The 24,044-nt window shown below is 39.7% G+C and overlaps 1 protein-coding gene across 2 annotated transcripts in view; it reads left to right on the forward strand.

Annotated features, from left to right (window-relative positions):
• The window catches only part of CNTNAP2 (contactin associated protein like 2), a 2,305,108-nt gene that overhangs the window by 1,745,004 nt on the left and 536,060 nt on the right, over nucleotides 1-24,044 (forward strand). The gene's annotated exons all lie outside the window — the stretch shown is intronic.

Genomic DNA, 24,044 nt, shown 5'->3' on the forward strand with positions numbered 1-24,044 from the left:
TTTTGGTTATTTTTGTGGCCACACACGGTTCTTGGTGTTCAGACACAAAGAAGGCTTTTTTTGTGTGTTGTTTGGCCATGATCGTGGAGTGAACCTGTTTGATTATTGCTGATAGTCTATGGAATTGTATTATGTTCAGGAGTCTAGCTGTTACCTCAGTCTGGCCGGTACCTGCAAACTGCCAGCTGTCAGAGCCTTTTTATTTTTCCTTCTTTCTCGGGTCCCAGAGTAAATGGTAACCAATCAGTCAGTCCATCCATGTGTAATAGCTGCTATGCCCAGCACTGAGCTAAACATTATGAACACAATATGGAGACTTTCTCATTAATAAAACACCCAGATTTTAAAAGTAATGGAAAAGAACATAAAAGAACTAGAGAATACTTAACTAAGATTTGAAACTGAAGTAAATATTCTATCACTCACCCATTTTGTGCCCTAGAAAGTTTTAAATGAAAAGTTTTGGTAAAGCCATTCATTTATTTCATAGCTGTAAGAAATGGTACTGTTTGAAAATTAATTTTTATAAATAATTGAATTGTTCCTCCTCCTAGGTAAGCTCAAGACACTATGTTAAATGAACATCTGACAATGGCTTTCGTTTTTTCTAATTACAAATTAGAGATACTAATTGGATTGTGTCTGTTTTTTTTCCGTTGTTTTTGTTTGTTTGTTTGTGTTGTTGTTGTTTACCTCTTGCAGCAGTTGAAATGCATGTGGTCTTTGGTTCTGTACGTTTAAGCTCTAGTTTATTACTTCTAATCTTTAAAAGATATTAAATCATTCAAAAAATTTACACATGGGAAGAAACATTTAAATTGGCAGACACCAGTGTTTGCTGGCTGCTCGAATACTACCATTTAATACCCTACATTGGAGAATTAAAGCATGGTGCCGTGCTATCGGCAAAGTTTAGAAGAGTCCTGCCTGTCATCTTGATGGTTTCCAACACTGAGTTTTCTCATTACTATATTTTGGTAGGGCGAAACTGAGTATGCTGATGGTTTTTGCAGCTATGGTAGTAACATTTTTCCAGCCATCTTTAGGTATGCTTTTCAGTGGAAAGTTTAGCATTGGAAGTTTAGGGTTGTTTTTTTTTGTTTTGTTTTTCTTTTAGTGGAGTGATGTGTAGGTATTCTATTTTATTACTCATTGGAAAATTATCTATTTGTACAGTGCCCAGAACAGCTGAACACCTAGTAATGGTTCAGTAAATGATGATGATGATGATGGTGATGCTGATGGTGATTTTCTCTTCAAATTAAGGACAATGTCAAATTAATTCTTGTTCTCTAGCATCTAATACAGTAAGTATTTGACTCAGCCTTTCTACCAGCCACTTGACCTTGCTAATCACTTATGTTTTAATCATTTGATAGTAATTTGAATTATTTTTTTGAGATGTCTTTGTACTCCTTGAAAGAAAGTTATTGTTTTAGGCCGGGCGCTGTGGCTCACGCCTGTAATCCCAGCACTTTGGGAGGCCAAGGCAGGCGGATCACAAGGTCAGGAGATCGAGACCATCCTGGCTAACATGGTGAAACCCTGTCTCTACTAAAAATACAAAAAATTAGCTGGGCGAGGTGGCGGGCGCCTGTAGTCCCAGCTACTCGGGAGGCTGAGGCAGAAGAATGGCATGAACCCCGGGGGGCAGAGCCTGCAGTGAGCCGAGATCCTGCCACTGCACTCCAGCCTGGGCCACGGTGAGACTCCGTCTCAAAAAAAAAGAAAGTTATTGTTTGTTATATATCAAAAATTTTTAACAGTCTTTAGGGTTTTTTTTCTCTGAAAACTCAAATTTATTTTGTCTTTTTAGCAAATACTTTTATAGATTTAGGAAATAACTTATTCTAGTTTAATAAATTAAACTTGGCCCGTTATTGTCACTCCCTAATCTTTCTTTGTTTTTGATGGGGAGAAAGGATCCTTTTAGACTCTTTTCAAGTCACTCTGATTTCATTCTGGAAAGAATAAGGCAACATACATCGAATCCTTTTGAGAATATACAACACGAGATAGTTTTCTTTTAAGTCTGACGGTGGCAGGCCATAATACTACTGAATAAGTTCTTACTGAACTGAAGCTTCTGGGCTCAGTTTCAATGTTTTATGTAGTATTATTCTCGCCAGCTTTCTTCTGACAGGGCTCAATCAAGATGTTAGTTAATATTCTTGAGCATTGTGTTTGGATGGGTTTGCTCTTTTTGGCACTGACTCTGTTACGGTTTTCACAATGACACACACTTCTGTTGGTTTATTACTAACCATAGTTGTTATTGAAGAGAACCTCTCTTTCGGCCTCGGTGATGTAGTAAACGGTAATTTCGCAATCCTTACAAATTCACCCTTATACAATGTATGGTACATTTCTGAACATGGTAATTTTTAAGTGCTTTCAACTTGCACAGTAGCAAATTGATACACGGGGGATTTCTGACAGCTTCTTCTCCAGACTGAATGTCACTCCTGGGATTGTGATTCCATGTGAAATAAGGCAACATTGGCCAGAGGAGCTGCCATCTGGACTCTGACGAGGAAGGCATCATTTACACAGGGCTGGCATTCAGAGTCGGGGTCACAAAGCAGCTCTTTCCAGGAGCAAAATGAAGTTGTCTAGCAAGTATTTGCTGTGACTCTGCCAGGCACCATTCAGATATGACAAACTTGCCTTCCTCTTTTTATTACAGCTTACTAATTCTGGAGAAAGATGGAAATTTTTTTTTTTTAATACGTGCTCATCCAAAGGTCAAAACAATTTTAAACAAGGGCAGGCACAGTCCTGCAATAAAAATGCAGCAATCTAGTTGTGCAATAAGTCCGTGTAGGGGCTAAGAGAAGTGTCATGTTTACCTCTCTGGAAAGGGCACTTTAATCAAAAGACTGATGGCAAGAGAAGCTTTGACTTTGTTTTTCTATTTCTCCCACATCTGCATGAAATTGTGTCTTTGAAACTATATATTATGGAGATGAGTGATACTGGAGAGAAACACATGCTCTGAAGTAAACAGAAAAATACAGCAGCATAATAAAATGCTTTGCCTACTTTTACAGCCTCTGTGGTGGCCATGAAATAGGAGGTGCCAAGTGATGGGGGCGGTGAGTGGAGCTGTTTGAGGGGTGGATTTTTCCCTATTACTACACATAGGCGCTTGTATCTTTCCCTAACTGTGTATTTCCTTAGGTGGGTAATGACAGTCAGAGGAAAAGCCAATGCCTGCTGTTCAAACACAGTGTGGAAGAAATGAAATTGAAAACAGTGGTGATGAGATCCAGTTCTCCAATATTCCTCTCCCAGACAGACTAAAACCTTTCTTCTCCTGCAGCTTTAGCGCTCACTCTGGTCCTCTCAGCTGCAAAGCAGATGGAGTTCTTTGAGAAGTGGTCAGAATTTCCTTGATTCAGGAACTGGACCTCACGCCCTCCTCTAGGGCTCCATCATCACCACACAGGCACACGGCCACACCTGTGTCCCATACACAGAGAGGGGTGGTCATGGACAAAAGAAACAGTGGACAAAGTTTTGTGTCTGACAATTCCTGGTGGCTCCAATAGCAGGATGGATGGATTTGGGCTATTAACAGAGGTCCAAAATCCCAAAAAATGACCACATGTAGATGGGACAGTCATGACTTTTATGTGCATTTGAACTGGGCTTGGGTTACCTAAGTGGAGGTGCCTAATGAACAGGTGGATGTGTAAGTCTGAATCTCAGAGGAAAGAGCTGATTTAAACATACAAATGAGTGAGTCCTGTGTCTACTGAAGGCCTGAATATGGATGAGACAGCACAGAAAGCAGAAGAAGAGGGAGCATAGAAAGACGGGACTTGGAAAGTGCCAACTTTTTCATTGTTTGAGTAAAAAAAAGAAAAAGTTAAGACTAACAGAAATAGCAACCAGAGAAGTAGGAGAAATCAGGACCAGCTCTCGGGACATAGGTTAAGTGTAAAGACTGTTCCAAGACAAAGGAATGACAGGGACAGTATTGAGCATCAAATGCTGCTGAGAGGTCTGGTAAAATAAAAAATGCAAAGATCTATTGGATATAATGAAATGGAAGGAGGATTAGACCTTAACGGAGACCATTTTCATGTGATGATTGGAGTTGAGGTGTGTGTGTGTGTGTGTGCGCGCGCGTGCATGTGTGTGTATGTTTCCAAGTAAGATAGATTATCAGTCTTAGATGCCAGTGGGACAAATCCTAAGAGAAATAAAGAATAAATAATAATGTACATCTCCTGAGAAGATGGAGAAAGGGTAGAACCCTACCATAAGACCAGGGAGTGGCCAGAGGTAGGAGGAAAAACTGCTGTAAGAGACAGGAGAAGATGGTATTCCTACAGACAGAACGCTGAGGGATTTCTCTCTGATATCCTTTATTTTTCTATGAATTTAAAAACGAGATCAGTTGCTGAAGAATGAACAGGAAGTTCCTGAGAGCATAGACACAAATAGATACATGTGTTTTGTTGAAAGGCCAAAGAGTGAAACCATTGGAATTGAGTATATGTAACACCACCAAATGCAGAAATCTATTAAATTGTTAAGAATATGGAACAGGAGTTCACTGGAGGGAGAGAGAGAGTGGGAGTAGACTTTTGTGGCATTAGCATTACCAAAGGTGTGTATGGTAGTCATTGGACTGAATTCATGAAGTCAGTTAATAGATACTGAATTATTATGAATCCTAGTAGCTGCAAAGAATATATACTGAGTTATTGTTACGAACCTTTGTAGCTGCAAAGATAAAGTGAGATGGCTTCCACCCTCTGAGTGGTCATTGGTCTAGAAAGAAACTGACATTTACACAGGAAATGGGCAGTGTGACCAAGGCTCCAATAAGCAGGACAAGGTTTTATAAATGTTTGTAAGAAAATGCACCTCTCTTTGCTAGGAAGAATAGAATAGTAAGAATAGGAGAACAATGTTTGTATCTATATATAAAGAAAAAGCAGGCCAGCACGGTGGCTCATGCCTGTAATCCCAGCACTTTGGGAGGCCGATGCTGGCAGATCACTTGAGGTCATGAGTTTGAGACCAGCCTGGCCAACAATGGTGAAACCCCGTCTCTATTAAAAATGCAAAAATTAGCCAGGCCTGGTGGTGAGCACCTGTAGTCTCAGCTACTCAGAAGGCTGAGGTAGGAGAATCGCTTGAACCTGGGAGGCGGAGGTTGCAGTGAGCCAAGATCACGCCACTGCACTCCAGCCTGGACGACAGAATGAGACTTCATCCACCCCTCATCCCCACCAAGAAAAGAAAAAACAGTGGCAAACTTGATGAAGAAATGAGAAGAATATTTCTGTTAGTGAGAAGAGGTGTGAATAATATTGTTACAGTATATGAAATGTAAAGAAAATAGACATGTGGCAATATAATCCAATTAGGTCACTTCTGAAAACATAATCAGAAAAAAAATCATAGAATCATGAAGTAATAAAGCCAGAAACAGAGATCATCAAAGTCCATGCGCCATGTTAGACAGCAGGAAAGAGCCTGAGGAAGAAATGGAACGTTATGATCATAATGGAGGTGGAATAGAATCCAGATCTCCTGCCTCCAATTTCAGTGATCACCTCACTCACTGATCTCTATTTCACAGCCACTCTTTCACTGGCTGGAATATGCAGGATCTGTAATATCCTTGGGGAGGGACAGAATTATCTGGGCTCCGCTATCAATAGTGGACATCTGAATCAGCTGCTTCAGGTGAGGTGGTGCTCAGCCCCCTGCCTCTGTCCACAGATAGAGAACAGAGTTACTTTGTGAGCCTCTGGGCTGTCAACATTCCCCTCACAGATCTGTAGGATTTATGCTATGCTGGAGATATAACTGCCGACCTAGTGGGACCGGAGTGGAGGTAGGCAGGCTTCCGAGTCTTGTCTTTGTAAAGCTTGTGACCATGAGCCAGGCTTTAACAGAATCCCTGCTTTACTCCCTTTTTGTGGGTTATGCCATGGACCTCTATAGTCTCCCAAGAATCTGTCAAGATGTCAGCTTTTATTACGCATTACCCTAAACCTAAAGAAGACAGAAAGGACAGAACCCAGGAAATCCAATAAGTGGATTTCCCAGAAATGAAAGCACATAGAACCCAGAAATCCTCGTTTAATTGAATTTTCTTGTGAATAAAAAGTGTAATAGAAAAACAATTTGTTTTGGCAAATATATACAGAAATATTTTGTTTGTGTGTATGTGTGTTTGTTTAAGATTTGCCTGCTTTTGTAAATGTAATCAGCTACATACAATTTTTAAATTTCTTGCTTCAGTAAAACTGTCTTTCCTCGGGTCATGATTCTGAACACTGATATAACTGTACAGCATGACAGATAGGGTAGGTGTAGAAAATTGTACTGAATTGTCATTGAGTGCTGGCTATACCAGGGTCTCCCAGAATATAGAAAGCCTGGTGCTAGTTAGAAAATGGGCTCTTCTTCTCTGCAGGCCAATTAGTTTCAGCCAACCTCGTGAGCTGACTGCAGACTGGAGTCAGCCCTGACTCCTGTTCTCCCAAATCAACCTGCACTACTGGATCTTAAGAGTAAACTGTCAAAACAAGTCCCTGGTTTACTCTTTTTTTTAAGCCAGTGTAAGACACAAGTAGATTATTGAGCTTCCTGAAAAGCTAGATTCAGAGTAATTAAAATTTGATTTTAATGCTGCTAAGAAAAGAATAGGGATGTGATATCAAGTTACGACACAAGGAATACAAATAAGATTATCGCTTATGGATGATGGCTGTTTGAAAGATAAGCCCAATTATGAACACCAATACAGATTCTGCGAATGCATGTTCAGAGATGGTTATATAAGTGGCATAATTGCTGTACATTTTACATAGAAAAATTGCAGCTATTCTTAATCAACTGACACCGGGAGAAACTGATTAGGTGTGATAAAGTTGCCTCAGGTGAAATCAAATTTCAACTGACTGAGGCATAAAGAAAGGAAAAAATATACCAAAACACCAGAATTCGAAATGTGTGCATGATTTTTTAAATTTATTTTCTCTTTTTTCTTTTTCTAAAAATGTGTTTAGATATGAAAAAAGAAATAGAATAATGACTTGGATTCGTGTATCTGAAAAATATTTATTAACCGCCTAACTATGGACAGGTGCTATTTATCAGAAACCGAAACAACAGCTCAACTCTACTGGATCATAAACTCTAGTGGGAGGGGACAAAATAATAAACAAAACAGTATCTAATATTAGAGGTAGATAAATGCAAATAGATAAATAAAGTAGCATAAGGGTCATGGAGTGAAGGAAAGATGCTCTTTGGAGGTTATTAAGAGAAAGCCAGCCTAACAAAATGGCATTTGAAGAATATCTAAGGAAGGAGGATGAAAGGTCCTTGAGGATGTTAAGGAAAGAGAATTTCAGGTGGCAAAAATAGCCCCTGCCTAGCTCTAAAGTGGGAATGTGCTTGGGTGTTTAAGGAGCAGCAAGATGGCAGACCGGCTGGAACAGCGTGAGCAAAAGCCTTGAACAATGAAAGAGGTCAGTGATACATAAGGAATTCATTCTTCACAGAAAATGGGGTGATGCATCCAGGCAGGTTATAAAGATTAACAGTTGAAATCAGAGAGGCAGGTGGGTTTGATGTTTTGAGATTTGCTTCCTAATAGGCATCTTAAATTATTCATCCAGAGTTGCAAAGCAGCAATAACCAAAAACATATCTGAATATTGAGTAATTTGTCACATTCATTACAATCAAACTGAAATCATTTGCCTCGCCAGAAAAAAAAAAAAAAAGACTAATTGACATAATGTGAAGAGCTTTGAAGAATCGCATTTAATACCAGCAGGTTAATCAAAAGGCTAATGAAACAAGTTTTACTTAAATACATACAGGGAAAAATGTATTCTGTGTTTTGGTGTCCAATCATGTTGTTGTCAGGAAAAAAAGAATAAGGGCAAATTCTAGTGATTTCACTGTTTAAATGTGTCCCTTTTACCCACTTGAAATATCTGCCACTTATTTATTGTTATTGAATTTTCTGTCATCTTACTGCTCTTCTGTGAGATTGGAGGACTTTGAATTTGTGTCACTTTTATTAACTGCTTGTGCCATCGAGAAAGGCTTTAGCATCTTTGTTTCCTGGGAGGAAGACCGGGTAGTGGATGAATAATGTGTGACTCTGCCAGTTTGATGTGTTATAAACAAAAAAGGATCTGTGCCCCCACTGAACAGCAGGCTTGATATGAGACCTCAGGTTTTGAGCTGCATAAGCAGCGTCTTGCTCTGCTGTTGAAGAATGGATGCATTTTTCAGATAGTAAGTAACACATGACTGTCTGGAGAGTAACAAGGATTGGGTTGGTGCAAAAGTCATTGCAGTTTTTGATGTTACTTTCAATGGTAAAAACCACAATCACTTTTGCACTGACCTAATAGGGTTAAAGGTCAAGGCTAAGTATTTTAATATCATACGTTTTACTTTCTTTCTTAATGTGTTAAATAGTAGAAAAGAAGAGGCCAGCTCAGAAAGTCTCAATATTAGGACTTATTTGTCCCTTTTGTCCTTTTCTGGACTCTCCTGGTCGTATCTTCATCAGATTGGGTTAAGAAACCAAACTCAGCTTGAGATGTTCTCCAAGGCAATGTTTACGTGGGGTTGGTTCAGGCCCCAGCATGTTGGGAAGAAGTAGTAAACATCATAATAGTGATTGTAGTTATTGATCAGTATTGGTCCAATCATTAGAGCTTTGATCTTTCCTTTGTCAATTTCTTTTACTTTTGACTACAGATACATTCAGAACTCCACCCCCCGCCACCCCGCCCCACCTTGCAGAAGCCACGCTTTCTCCTTTAACACCCTTCGGCTGGTCTGTCTCTCTCTCCTTATGTTCAGAAGGCTTTTCTGTTTTGATCATTCACGTTTGCTTCCTTACATCACCTTAACCTGTTAAAGCTTGATCACCTGAAACATGAGTCTGCCACTCAGATGATTCTAATCCTCAAATCCGATGATGTTGGCCAAGCTTTACCCTTGGAACACCAGAACATTTACCTTTGTGAAACACTCACCACTCATTTACCTGCTAGAAGCTGGAGTACGGAATCAGTGTCCAGATGGAACTCCCAGTTTGTAGAGGAGATGAGCATATAAAGTAACTGCAACACAATAGATGAATCAAAGGAATGAATGCAATAACTAAGTGCTGCATAAACTGTGGCTTAACACAAATAGGGAACGAATACAAATGGCCGTGGGGAATGAGAATGAAAGCAGATTTCAGAGAAGTAACATTCTTCAAATCACGTTGCCTAGACCCTTTCCATTTTGTAGCTGCTTTCCTAAATTCTTTCTTCCTCTCCTGTGTTGCAGCACCTTAAGAGGCAGAGCCTTAGTGGCCATGTGCCCCATTCCACAGACTGTCCCATGCTCAGGCGTCAGTTGTCACTGTGGATGACTCACAGATTTAAAGATGTGGTTCTGGCTGGGCGCAGTGGCTCACGCCTGTAATCCTAGCACTTTGGGAGGCCAAGACGGGTGGACTGCTTGAGGCCAGGTGTTCAAAAGCAGCCTGGCCAACATGGTGAAACCCCTACTAAAAATACAAAAAAATTATCCAGGTGTGGTGGCAAGCACCAGTAATCCCAGCTATTCGGGAGGCTGAGGCAGGAGAATCACTTGAACCCGGGAGGCAGAGGTTGCAGTGAGCCGAGATCATGCCACTGCACTACAGCCTGGGCAACAAGAGGGAAACTCCATCTCAAAAAAAAAAAGGATTTGGCTCTAATCTCTCTCTCTTGAAGTCATAAGTCCCATCTCTTGTACATGCTCATTTCCAAGTTGCCATGTCAGAGGGCTTCTCAACCAGGGTGCTACTGGCATTTAGGGTGTGACATTTATTGTGCAGAACTATCTAACACATTGTAAGACATTCAGCATTCATGGGACCTGAGGCACTGCATATCAGTGGCACTGTACACATGCTTCTGAATCATACCTGAGGAGGTAGTGCCAGCCCCAGTTGAGACCCACTGGCACATCAAATTCACCCTCTATAAAATTAAACTGAAAAAGTGTTCGTTTCCCCCAAAATTGACACTCCCCTATTGACATTTCTTTCAAAATGTTCAGATTTGCATAATCATAAAACCAAGCACTTAACCACTGGCTGATCCATCAGGTCACCACATCCTACTAATGTCCTTTTATAGTATGTTTTGCCTCTCTCTGTTAGGCAGAATGTCATATCCATGATACTCCAAGTCTTTATCATCTAATTTGTAGAATAGTTCCTCTATTTACAGTCGCCTTTCTCTTATGTCACATTGTATAATAAAACATCACCTTGACCATGCCTCTCCCTTGCTCTAAAACCCACAGTTAACAGACTTTGACTATATGATTAAGGCCAAATAGATACAACAAAAGTGCTCCCCCATAAACATTTTTAAAATGCATAAGGCCAGGCGTGGTGGCTCACGCCTGTAATCCCAGCACTTTGGGAGACTGAGTTGAGTGGATCACATGTGGTCAGGAGTGCGAGACCAGCTTGGCCAACATGGTGAAACCCCACCTCCACTAAAAATACAAAAATTAGCCAGACGTGCTGGCAGGCGCCTGTTATCCCAGCTACTCAGGAGGCTGAGGCAGGAGAATTGCTTGAACCCAGGAGGTGGAGGTTGTAGTGAGCCAAGGTCGTGCTGTTGCACTTCAGCCTGAGGGACAAGAGCGAGACTTTGTCTCAAAAAAAACTAAAAATAAAAATAATTTTTAAAATCCTTTTAAATGTATGATTGAGCATGCAAGAAAGTGAGGAAGATCCTTGAGGCCTAAAATGAAGAAAAATCATGAACCAAGGTTATAAATGAATGCCAAAGCCAGAAGCTGACCTAAAGGCTCCTGTCAGTTCCATGCAACCTGCAGCTTTTCTTTCAGTGGCTATATGAGGAAGAAGGGTCCATGCAAGTAATAAATTATATCAAATATCCCTTTATGGAAAACAAAATCCAGGGGGTTAGACTCTCAATGGAAAACAAAACTAAAAATGGAAAAATCCACTCTATAAAAGAAGATAATGTAAAAATTTTGATTATCTGAACTTTAGCTCAGAGTAAAAAGAAGAAATTATTCCTTGAAGCTATGTAATAGAAAGCCAGTTCTGATGCATATTTACAGCCTAACTTCACAGCATTTGAATGGTTGGAAAAAACTCAAGCTGAAAATATATTTTAAAGAGGTCCCAGATTGGTAATGTCTCCATGTATCTGAGAAAAGCAAATGCAGATGATCTGAGAGAGACATACATTCAACTGAACCTCACAGGATTCTCACAGACATATTTCCAAGAAACATGCTCTCAAAAGAAAAAATAATCACCAAATGTATGGAGAAACAAGATACCGTAATTGTGAATCAATAGAGATAACTAATAGCATTTTCAGTCCTACAGAATCTTCAGGTATTTAAATTATTGGATTGAAAAAATTTTTTAAAGAGAGAATTGGATATACTATCAAAAATAATGGGTAACATTTGAAAAAGAACCAAATAAACATTATAGGAATAAAAACATAATAGATAAAATTAAAAGCGTAATGTTAGAGATAAATAGCAGTTTCTACCCAGCTGAAGTAGGAATACTGAAATTAAAGATAGATTCTGAAGAAATTTCCCAGAAATCTGCCCAGTGAGACAGAGTTGTCAAATATGAAAAATAAAATATTAAGAGCAAGGAGATTAGATCAGGACCAATCAATACATCTCTAATTGGAGTTGTGAAAGAAGAGATAAGAGTGGTGAGGCCTTATTTTGGTGAATGATGGCTAAAAATTGACCAGAACCAAAAAAACATGCAAATTAAGATTCAGATAAAGGCGTCATAGTGGATGTGAGCCAGAATGAAAGAAATCCCCAGCTAGACAGAAATTACAGATTATTTACAAAAGATTGAAATTAAACTGACCATTGACTTCTTGACGATGGAACCCTGAAGACATTAGAATATTTTCAAACTATTGTGAGAAAATAACCATTGACCTTGAATATGCCACCCAGAAAAAACCACATTGTACAACCTGATAATTATAGTTAATAACAGTGCATTGCATTTTGGATATTGCTGACAGTGTACAAAAAATGATAAGTATGTGAGGCAATGCATATGTTCATTAGCTCCACTGAGCTACATATTTCAAAATATCAAGTTGTATGTGTTAAATGTATACAATTTTTATTGATCAATTAAAAACTATTTTTTTAAAAAAAGAATAGACTAAAGGATTCTAGGATATATCCAAAGAAAGTGGAGCAAATGAAATGAATGTAAAAGCAGGAATAAATGAACAAGAAAATCAACCATACAGTAGGTAAAAATCAACAAATAGATTTTTTTTTTGGAGACAGAGTCTCACTCTGCCGCCCAGGCTGGAGCGCAGTGGCGAGATCTCGGCTCACTGCAACCTCTGCCTCCTGGGTTCAAGCGATTCTCCTTCCTCGGTCTCCCGAGTAGCTGGGATTGCAGGCGTGCACCACCATGCCCGGCTAATTTTTTTTGTATTTTTAGTAGAGATGGCGTTTCACCATATTGGACAGGCTGGTCTTGAACTCCTGACCTGTGATTTGCCCGCCTCAGCCTCCCAAAGTGCTGGGATTACAGGCATGAGCCACCACGCCTGGCCAACAAATTGATTTTTTGAAGAGACTAACAAAATCAATAAACTTCTGGCTAGACTGGTCAGAAAATAGCAGGAAAATATATTAGAAATGAAAGGATATAAACACAACTATTTCCCAATATATTTAAATATTTAAATGCAATGGGCAAATTCATTTAAAAAAACAACATCTACCTGGAATATAACATAAATTAGAATATAAACTTATAGAAATGGATATAAGAATAATCTTATAATGAAAGATACTAAATTATATGAGCCTCAGACAGTTTACCAAATAATCCCAACATAGCCCCCCTACCATTCTTTGGGTCCAGTATTAACTTGATACCAAAAACATAATGATAGTACAACAAAGGGAAATTATAGGCCAAAGTCATTCATGAATACAGTGGCAAAAATCCTAAACAAAATAGCAAAGCGAACCCAACCATATATATGAATGATGATTTATCACAACAAAGTTGATTTTTTTAAAAGTACTATTATTAGAAAAAATCTCTAAACGCTAAAAGGAGAAAAAACTTATTTTAATAAGAGCAGACAAAGCATTGAATAAAATTCAGTATTGATTCATGCAAAAAAAATCCTAACAAATGATAAATAACTTCCTTAAACATAAAAGTGAACTATTCTTAACAGGTGATAGCAGCATCACAACTCAGTGGTTACACATAAAAGCATTTTCTTTAAAATCAGGAAGCCCGTAAAGACCCTCATCACCAACTTAGTTTAACATTGAACTAAATGGATCATATCCACTGCATTAGGACAGGAAAGAAGATATATTTAATAAATAGATAGAGGTTGGAAAGGAACAACTATTGTTAAAAGAATAAGAGAAACAAAAAGAATCAAAGAAACAAACAGCATATGTTTCCATTACATCACTTTGGTATTAATCACACTTGTTTCTGGAGACCATGGTGTAAAGGAATGAGCCAGGATTACTGAAGGGTCCTGCAGTGCCAGTGACCACAAGACAAGCCAGAACCAAGTTAACTTAGAGTGAATTGGCCTATTCTTTAATACTGCTCAGAATTACAAACTCCCATATAATCTGTCACTTAAATTCCATTCAAATTAATAAAATCTAATTCATTTGAATAAGACTTAAAGTGATTTGATTCTACTACATCAAATTCTGCTCAGTGGAATCGGTCCTTGATTGAAATCTAGTAAGTCCAATTCAGTAAAATAAATTTAAATATTATGCAATACAATTAATTTTTAATTAATTACCATTTCAGTTCAGGTCCATTTTGATCTGAACTTCAATTCTACATTTCTAAATTTGGTCCCTATTCAAATCGATAAAATGCAGCAAAATCCGATGTAATTCTAAAAGATACAACCTGAAGCTAATGAACTGCATTTATTTCTATTCACCCCTAATCAGATGAGTTTAGTGACACTCAATCACAGAAAGATAAAACGCTCATCTCTAACTACCAAATTGAATGTTTATATTAGAACTTCAGAATTACCAGGTTTTCCCGAACTCACATCACCATCTGCAGTATGGAATCCACAGGATTTTATCTTGACTCATTCTTTGTTTGGCTTATATATTAACATAGAACAAAGTAGAATTGGATAGTTAGGAAACAAAAGAGAATATTGCTATCCTGTTTAATAAACTGAAATCATAGGTAAGTTGAGATGACAGACTTTTGTATCTATGAGAATGCCAATACATGAGTTTTTATTTTATTTTTAAAGTTCTTAATTTAAATAGTAAAAGACAGGAATTTTTGACTCAAGACCATGGTTATAAAACTGAGAAAAAAAGTATTAAAAGGACTGTATTATTCAGAAAAAAATAATTGGGAATTAAATTGAGATGTTACTATAGTAACACCATTATCACCCCTTTGTATCTTACCAAGAAAACAAGGTCCTGGATTGGTATCCCAATGGCACCCAGTCATCGGGGCCTCTTTGTTTCTTTATAGATGTTCCCAAGTGTCCAGTGAACTCCACCTGCCACTGTCCTTTTCCCAGGTCAGTATATGGCAGACTGGTCTGATGATAAGGATCGCAGGGACACTGAGTCTCAAACTCTTCTTCTGAGATTCTTATTCTACAGGACAGGGGATCTATATTGTTTACAAGATCTTAGGGGAATCATAGGGAAGTTGAAAACCCTTCCCTATACTTACCTCCCACCAGTGGGTGAAAAACAAAAAAATCAGAAGTTATTACTCCACGGCTTCACCTCCCCCACTTCACCCTCCTGTAAGGATCCTGAGACTTCAGCTACCATGGCCCGGATCTTGGAAGTGATTGATTTCCACACGTAAAAGAAGAGAAAGCTGTCTGTATTTAAGCCAGAGAACTTTAGGACTAGTTGCCTGTTTCCATTTCCAGTCCCTGGGGCGGGGGTTCCGGTCAGCTTTAGCTTTAAGCCCCTATATTCCTGGAAGCGTACACATCCATACTGGGGAAGAAAAAATTCTAGCCTGCTTGATCTTCCAGACTACAGCTATCAGATGATTTGGAGGACCCTATAGAGGCTACAGCACCTCCAAATTCCTTCTCTGCTCCATCCCGTCCTGGAGATTATTATAAAAGCTTTTACCTTTCTTGTTATCTAGGACATTTGCACTGGAAGGAAAGTTTCTCACAGGTGCAAGAATGTTTTGAATGGTCTAGAATTGCACCAATTAAGGATGCCTATACTTAGTAAGTGTATCATCACCATTCATAACTTAATATGGATTTTGGAATCAGATCAGAGTGCTCAGCTGAAATTTACTTATAAAGTGGAGAAAAAAGATTTGGTAGTGGTAAGAAAGGAAGAGAGAAGGCAGTAGGAGATTTTTCTGAGCATGAGTCGCTTAGAAAAAATCCTGCACTGCAAGGGCCTTCAAATAACCAAATGTTACCAGAGAGCAGAGCCTGGGAAGGACTGCCAATGAGCTGCCAGCAGCGGACACCGGGAACAATAGTGAAAAGCGTGTTTCTGCTGCAAGGGTACCTGTTCTATTTCCTCAGCTGAAGAGCCCCCAGGGACTCTTTAACAGAATTTGTAGATAAGGTTGTAATCGCACATATGGTAAAACTAGTTTTCATCAAGCTAAAAAGATGCTTTTACGTTTTCATTTTGGAGATTATATACCCTTGTGGTGTTGTTTTTAATATCCTATAGAAACAGTGGGAATGAAACAAATTAAATGTCCCAGTGACTGTGCTGGGTCTTATCTCAGAGGGCACCAGGATCATATTTATTTAAGGAGCCTGTTAAGTTACTCTGTGTAGCCCAGAAGTTCCGAAGAACACATTTTGAAAATCACAGTTACGCACCTCATTTTCATCAAGCAGTCCCCAAGCATTCGCCCTTGTGCTTCTGAAACAACTTCTTGTTATTGGTGAAAATAAATAACAGGAATCTATTAGTTTCTTTATTTATTTATTTTATTTTATTTTATTTTTTTGAGACAGTCTTGCTCTGTCGCCCATGCTGGAGTGTAGTGGCACAATCTCAGCTCACTGCAAACTCCACCTCCTGGGTTCAAGTGATTCCCCTGCCTCATCAGCCTCCTGAGTAGCTGGGATTACAGGTGCACACCACAACAGCCGGCTAATTTTTGTATTTTTAGTAGAGACAGGGTTTCCTCATGTTGGCCAGGCTGATTTCGAACCCCTGACCTCAGGTGATCCACCCACCTCGGCCTCCTAAACTGTTGGGACTACAGGCGTGAGCCACTGAGCCCAGCTTATTGGGTTTTTTTTAAGTAAGTCTTGGAAAACTCCTTTCCTTTCCAGCCTAATTTCTTTCTCCCTTTCCCAGTTTAATCATCCAAACCTTAATAAACCCTTCACCATAATAAAACTTGATCTGAAGTGAGTACAAACAGTATGGTGATTATATTTAATTCAATTCATATTTGGCTGTTTTAATACAATGTGCCTTACTTTGATAATTTAGCTCTGGTTAACTTAGAATGCCATTCATCATTACCTAATCTTGTTGCAGTGTCTACACCTACTTAATATAGTTAACAACAATCTTCATATTCTGAGGTTAGAGAAGTTCTTGAACTCTTGGAAATAGATAATTAAATTATTTCTTTCCCCACCACTTTTTGCCCTTGTCTTTTAAAAAGGCTTTCCATTTTTATTGCCTTTAACTGCTATTCCCCAAAGCCAATTAACAGGTAAGTAATGATTTGTAAAGCTAAAAGTAGCATTTCATTAGCATAGCACTGGAATAAGGGAATTCTTTGCTCAAAGTAAATTGAACCATTCTCCTCTTGCTGAATATAAAATACACAACAAATTAATAATTTATTTTAGTTACAGTGATTTAACCAAATTAGCCAGTGCCAACAACAAAGTCTACAATTTGCTTTCTCTCTGGAATATGTTTTTCTTCTTGGCATTCTTTTGCGGTAGATGTGGAAAGAGCTAAGTTAAGCATTTTGTGCTGTGTTTTAACTTATTTTCCTAGGAAAAAGAACAGAACAACATCAATTTTGCATCAACCTCACTGGGAGCATTGGTTATATGAAGACTAAAGTATTGTGACTTGAGAAAGAGTGAGAGATGGGAGAAGAAACTGGGAAACCAGGCTGCTCTTGCCAGGTCACTAGCTTGCCACCTCCATGCACCTGCACTCCTTGCACAGGGAGGAAATATTTCAGATCATCCCCTTAGGTCCCATCCTGGTGTGTAATGAGAGTCCCTCTCTACAGTGAGCTGAGGGTCTGCCATATGAGATTAGCACACAGCCTGGATCCCATGCACAGCTCAGGGCTTCTACTGGAACACCCACCATAACCGCCCAAGGAGTTCACCTTGCCCGCTGCCTAGACAGAGTCCATTCATCGAGACAGGGGAGTTGCAATAGAGAAAGAGTAACTCACGCAGAGCCAGCTGTGCAGGAGACCGGAGTTTTATTATTACTCAAATCAGTCTCCCCAAGCATTTGGGGATCAGAGTTTTTAAGGACAACTTGGCAGGTCGGGGGGAAGCCAGTGAGCCAGGAGTGCTGATTTGTCAGGAATGAAATCGCAGGGAGTCGAAGCTGTCTTCTTGCACTGAGTCAGTTCCCGGATGGGAGGCACAAGATCAGATGAGCCAGTTTATTGATCTGGGTGGTGCCAGCTGACCCACCAAGTGCAGGGTCTGCAGAATATCTCAAGCACTGATTTTAGGAGAAGTTTAGGGAGGGTCAGAATCTTGTAGCCTCCAGCTGCATGACTTAACTATAATTTCTAATCTTGTGGCTAATGTTAGTCCTAGAAAGGCAATCTAGTCCCCAGGCAAGAAGGAGGTCTGCTGTGGGAAAGGGCTATTATCATCTTTGTTTTAAACTATAAACTATAAGCCAAGTTTCTCCTAAAGTTAGTTCAGCCTACACCCAGGAATGAACAAGGACAGCATGGAGGTGAGAAGCAAGATGGAGTCGATTAAGTTATATCTCTTTCACTGTCTCAGTCATAATTTTGCACAGGCGGCTTCACCACTGCCCAAACAATTCAACAATGAAACTTCCTTTCCTGGGCTTCTGAGCTCTCTCTTAAGGTGCAGTGGGAACCAGCTGTCTCTCCTCTTTTCCCCTACAGTATGTTCCTCGTAGTCTCATTCTGAAGGTGAAGCTGATTGTTATCTTCTCCTTTTACTGACAACGTCCTGATTTTTGCAAAGAATACTGAGCCACACATATCTGCCCTGATTCATGCAAATTATTACTGTCTACAATGAAAATATAACACAGTGTTAGATTGTTTCTACTGATCACTCACAGGAACAATTATAAATTGGGCAGAGATTCTGAGATATATAATCTTTCATTGGTTATTTGAGGTATGGGCAGGACAAAGGAGTCACCTACTAGACAAACCTTTAACTCCACTTTTACAGGCGCCCGATTTGTTTCCTCTCCTCCACCAAGACTGTTAATATCCTCTAGTTTCCAAAAACAGTGAGACTAACCAAAAGTTCCTTTGAGAGAATTTAGCATGAGGTCAGCTTTTTAAATGCAATGCAAAAAATGAATATGATAACCAGTTTTGGTAATGTTTCTGCATTTTCAGGGTCAGGTTGTGGCCTGCCCACCCTCAAAGGCATTTCATGAGGTCAACATGGCACCATCTACCTTTGTCCTCTCTCTATAACATGGCCAGAGATGGAATCAGCCGAGACCTAGTGTAGATTTTGGGCCAAATTACCTTAACGTTTCTTTCAGTGGTTGAGATGCTGTGGTTTCCATAAATGGGATTTTTCAACACTTACTTTTGAAACTCTAGATTCATAAGGAGAAAAGTTTATTATTGGGCATGGGAAGCATCAGAGAAGCTGGATGCTTTACCACTTACCCTGATGCAAAAAGAAAGGAGAAGCAAATGACTTAAACATAGAAAGCACACACAGCCCCCGCATGCTGGGACCAGGCACAGGTGGACAGAAGACACAGCTTCAGGGTGGACCTCTGTGTCAGAAAGCGGGCATGTTTCTCCCTTTGGAACAGGGTAATGAGCTCTCCCTCTTGACTGTTTACCAGATTAAGTCAAATATACTTTTTTAAATGTGGGTGCCAAAAATGGTCATGCCAAGGGAAAATAATAAGTTCTAAATTAAGTCAACACACAGAAAAATCAAGAAATTTGTTTGGAGGGGAGAATACCTGAAAAACTAACTCATTTCCAAATTCAGAGGCCTTGCTTATTCATTACATTCATCCGGGACTCCAGTCCCTGTACATTCTCAACTTTACATTGCCCACCTGTTAACAAAATTAGTCTTGAGGAAAACTATTGGAATATCTGAGAAAGTACCACAGTATTTTTTTTGCATAATTCCAGTACAGTCCCTACTTTTTGTATTGTTTGTTTAGATATTGTAACTGTTCACGCGGTAACTTTATGATTTTCCTCACCTTAATTTCTTAGCACTCATACGGAAACAAGTGTACACTTAACATCCCAAGAGGGTGGATGAGTTATTACCATGGAATTTTAACTCATATACCCAGATTTTTTTTTTTTTCTTGAGACAGTGTCTCACTCTATCAGGTTGGAGTGCAATGGCGTAGTCTCAGCCCACTGCAACCTCTGCCACGCAGGTTCTGTTGATTCTCCTGCCTCAGCCTCCAAAGTAGCTGGGATTACAGGCACCTGCCACTGAGCCTGGCTAATTTTTGTAGTTTTAGTAAAGACAGGGTTTCACCATCTTGGCCAGGCTGATCTTGAACTCCTGACCTTGTGATCTGCCCACCTCAGCCTCCCAAAATGCTGGGATTACAGGTGTGAGCCACCACGTCCAGCCCCAGAGGTTTTAATTGACTAGCTATTTTGGCTTACTGGCTAACACTACCTCTGTTAGATTCCACTCATTCCCCAGCTTCTGACAAGAATCCTCTGTTCTCTTAGCATAATGTTCTCAAGGTTCATCCATGTTGTCACATATTGCAAAATGTCCTCTTTTAAGTCTGAATAATATTCCATTGTGTGTATACACAAATACTATATGACTCTGCTTATATGAGGTATCTAAAGTGGTCAAATCCAGCTGAATGTGGTCACTCAGTCCTGTCATCCCAGCACTTTGAGAGGCAGAGGCAGGTGAATCACTTGAGCCCAAAAGTTCAAAACCAGCCTAGGCAACATGGCAAAACCCTTTCTCTGCAAAAAATACAAAAATTAGCCAAGTGTGGTGGCATGTGCCTGTAGTTCCAGCTACTCAAGAGGCTGAGGTGGGAGGATGGCTTGAGCCCAGGAGGTCATGACTGCGGTAAGTTATGATTGCTCCACTGCACTCCAGCCTGGGTGACAGAGTGAGACCATGTCGTAAAAAAATAAATAAAATATAAAGTAGTCAAATCATAGAAACAAAGAGGTCACCAGGGGCTGGGAAGAGGGGGAAGTAGGCAGTTGCTAATCAGTGGGCGTAAAAGCTTCAGTTAAACAATAAAAGTACTAAGTTCTAGAAATCAGCCGTACAACACCGTATCGTTAATGCTACATTGGACACTTTAAAAGTTGTCAAGAGAGTGGATTTAGCATTAAGTGCATTCTCATATGCTAAAGTCAAATTAAGAATAAGAAAGAGTCATCCAGTCAGACGGGTTGGCTCCCACCTGTAATCTTAGCACTTTGAGAGACCAAGGCGGGTGGATCACCTGAGGTCAGGAGTTCGAGACCAGCCTGGCCAACATGGTAAAACCCTATCTCCACTAAAAATACAAAAATTAGCTGGGCGTGGTGGTGTATGCCTGTAATCCCAGCTACTTGGGAGGCTGAGGCAGGAGAATCCTTTGAAACTGGGAGGCAGCAGTTACAGTGAGCTGAGATCATGCCACTGCACTCCAGCCTGCACGACAGAGCCAGACTCCATCTAAAAAAAAAAAGAAAGAGTCATCCGTTGTCACGTTGTCAGAGTCTTCCTGCTCTCTGCTTCCATTCTTTCCTCTGCCTACCACGTCTAGGCTTTTCTTCCTGCCATTCACCAGAAACTCCTTTCATCAAAATCTCTAGTGACCTTCCAGCTGTCAAATTAAAAGAAAACTCTTAGCTCCTCGTCTTAATAGACTTCACTATGAAATCTGATGATGCTGGCCCCTCTGCTCTTCGGGAAATCCTCCTCTGTGGTTCTCCCACCGCCCTGGCTGCCTTCATTCTTGCACTCCGCTATGGTCATCTCCATCTCTGATATGGTTTGGCTGTGTCCCCACCCAAATCTCATATTGAATTGTAATCTGAATTGTAACTCCATGTGTCAAGGGGGGACTTGGTGGGAGGTGACTGGATCATGGGGGTGATTCCCCCATGTTGTTCTCATGATAGTGAGGAAGTTCTCACAAGATCTGGTTGTTTGATAATTGCCTGGCCCTTCCCCCTTCTTGCTTTCTCTCTCTCCTGCCCCCATGAGAAGACGTGCCTTGCTTACCCTTCTCCATCTGCCATGATTGTAAGTTTTCTGAGGCCTCCTCAGCCACACAAAATTGTGAGTCAGTCAAACCTCTTTTCTTTATAAATTGTTAAAGACCCAGTCTTGGATCATTCTTTATAGCAGTGTGAAATCATTCTCGGGTTTTGGTGGGTTTTTTGTTTGTTTGTTTTGTTTTGTTTTGTTTGTTTTGTTTTGTTTTGTTTTTGAGACAGAGTATCACTCTGTCTCCCAAGCTAGGGTACAGTGGTGCAATCTTGGCTCACTGCAACCTGCACCTCCCAGGTTCAAGCAATTCTCCTGCCTCAGCCTCCCAAGTAACTGGGACTAGAGGCGCCTGCCACTGTGGCCAGCTATGAAATCATTCTGTTTTTGAAATGATGTTGTAATCTAAAAGATTCCAGCAGCATTTCTCCCACTTCCAATATGTTCTGGTTTGCCCTGATAGTTCCTGAAACATATTTTCAGCTCAGAAAATGCTCCTGAGAACCAGACTTTTACAGTCAATTTGCACATTTTGTGCAGCGGACCCATTATCTTTTCTTCAACATTCCCTAGACCTGTCATGATGATCTTCCTTCCCTGTGCCCTACCTTCACGAAGCATAGTACCATCCCCATTCACACAAACCAGAAGCCTGGATTAATCCACAGCACTGCCTGCCCATCTTCTCTTCTACCTAAATCCCAACAGTCCCAATCAGCTATAATTCCTGAACCTTCTTTGTGTGTGTTTTCTCTTCTTCTCCATTTCTACTACTATTTTATTATTTCTTTATTAACATAGGAGCATCACATCTAGCCTCCCTGCCTCCATTTTGCAGAAATCTTTCATCTTCCTGTTGATCTTTCGAAACACAGATTTAATCATGCTATTTCCCTGCTTAAAATCCTGTACTAGTTTCCCATTATTTTCAGGATAAAGTTCAAACTTCTTAAATTGGGGGGAGATAAACGTTGAAAAGAAAGGATCAACCAATGAAAAATAACTTCTTACTTGGACAAAGATATTTTGCAATGTGGCCCTCATCTGCTGTCCATCTATCTCTTACTATCTACTACCGCTCCTCTCAGCACATCTCTTTAGCCCAATTCTACTACTTATGAATATAGTCCTATATATATTTTCCAAATAGAAGTTTACCCTTCTGTCTTTTTACATTCTGCTCCCTTTGCCTAGGAGGCCTTACCTCTCTTACGTCCTTATTGATCTGTGTAATGCATACTTGACCTTCAAGATGCAGCTCAACTATTTTGCCTCCTCTGGGAAACCTTCCTTTATGACCTCGTTTGCCTCCCCCACTCTCCTCTGTGTTCATAATACTGATAGAACTGTTCTCCAATCTGTAACTTTTTCTTCCATTCTGTTGAGTTGCTTATAATGTTTGGCAGATTGTGGGAATCCAATGGATGTTTGATGATTGCATGAATGAATGAATGAATGAATGAGTGACTATTAGGCCAAATGATAAAGGAGAGTTGGGGGCTAATCTGCTGTGTGGTTAAAAGAACTACTTAACTCTTCTAGACCTAAATTTCTTTACCCATAAAATTAGGAGGTCATACTCAAAAACAGTGAAAGTTTGTGCTTAGCTCCAACATTCTATGATCTCCGTGACTTAGTTCACAAAAAAGCATGACCAGTCATGAAGTGAATTGTATGGTGTAGAATCAGTTCATGGCCCATACACCTTCATTGTGGACTGACCCCAACTTGGCTTCCAGTTTACTAAATAGGCTCCCAAATCATGGAAGTTTGAATGTAAAATTGTCTTCCAAGGAGAGAGGTACATATTCCTATGAGAAATCTTAAGCTTAACATTCCCACTGATATTTTTTATCAAATATTTCTATTATTGACATAAATTTACCTTTTTATGCTTATATTTATGTTTATATACATGTAAAATTGTGATATACACTTTTGAAAACTTGTCTAAGCCTAAAAGAACCTTTTGAAGTATAGAATTATAAGCTTTTTTAAAAAAACAAATTTATTTCTGTAGGTTTTTGGGTAACAGGTGGTATTTGGTTACATGAGTAAGTTGTTTAGTGGTGATTTGTGAAATTTTGATGCGCCCATCACCCAAGCAGTATACACTGAACCAAATTTGTAGTCTTTTATCCGTCAACCCCTTCCCACCCTTTCACCCTGAGTCCCCAAAGTCCTTGTATCATTCTTCTGCCTTTGCATCCTCATAGCTTAGCTCCCACTTATGAGTGAGAATATACAATATTTGATTTTCCGTTCCTGAGTTACCTCACTTAGAATAATAGTCTTCAGTCCCATCCAGGTTGCTGCAAATGCCATTAATTCATTTCTTTTTATGGGTGAGTAGTATTCCATCATATATGTTTGTGTGTGTGTGTGTGTGTGTGTGTGTGTGTGTATGAGAAACAGTTTATTTATCCATTCATTGACTGATGGGCATTTAGGTTGGTTCCACATTTTTGCAATTGTGAATTGTGCTGCTATAAACATATGTGTGCAAGTATCTTTTTCGTATAATGACTTC

The sequence above is a fragment of the Nomascus leucogenys genome, chromosome 13 (assembly GCF_006542625.1).
Source record: "Nomascus leucogenys isolate Asia chromosome 13, Asia_NLE_v1, whole genome shotgun sequence".
NCBI lineage: Eukaryota > Metazoa > Chordata > Mammalia > Primates > Hylobatidae > Nomascus > Nomascus leucogenys.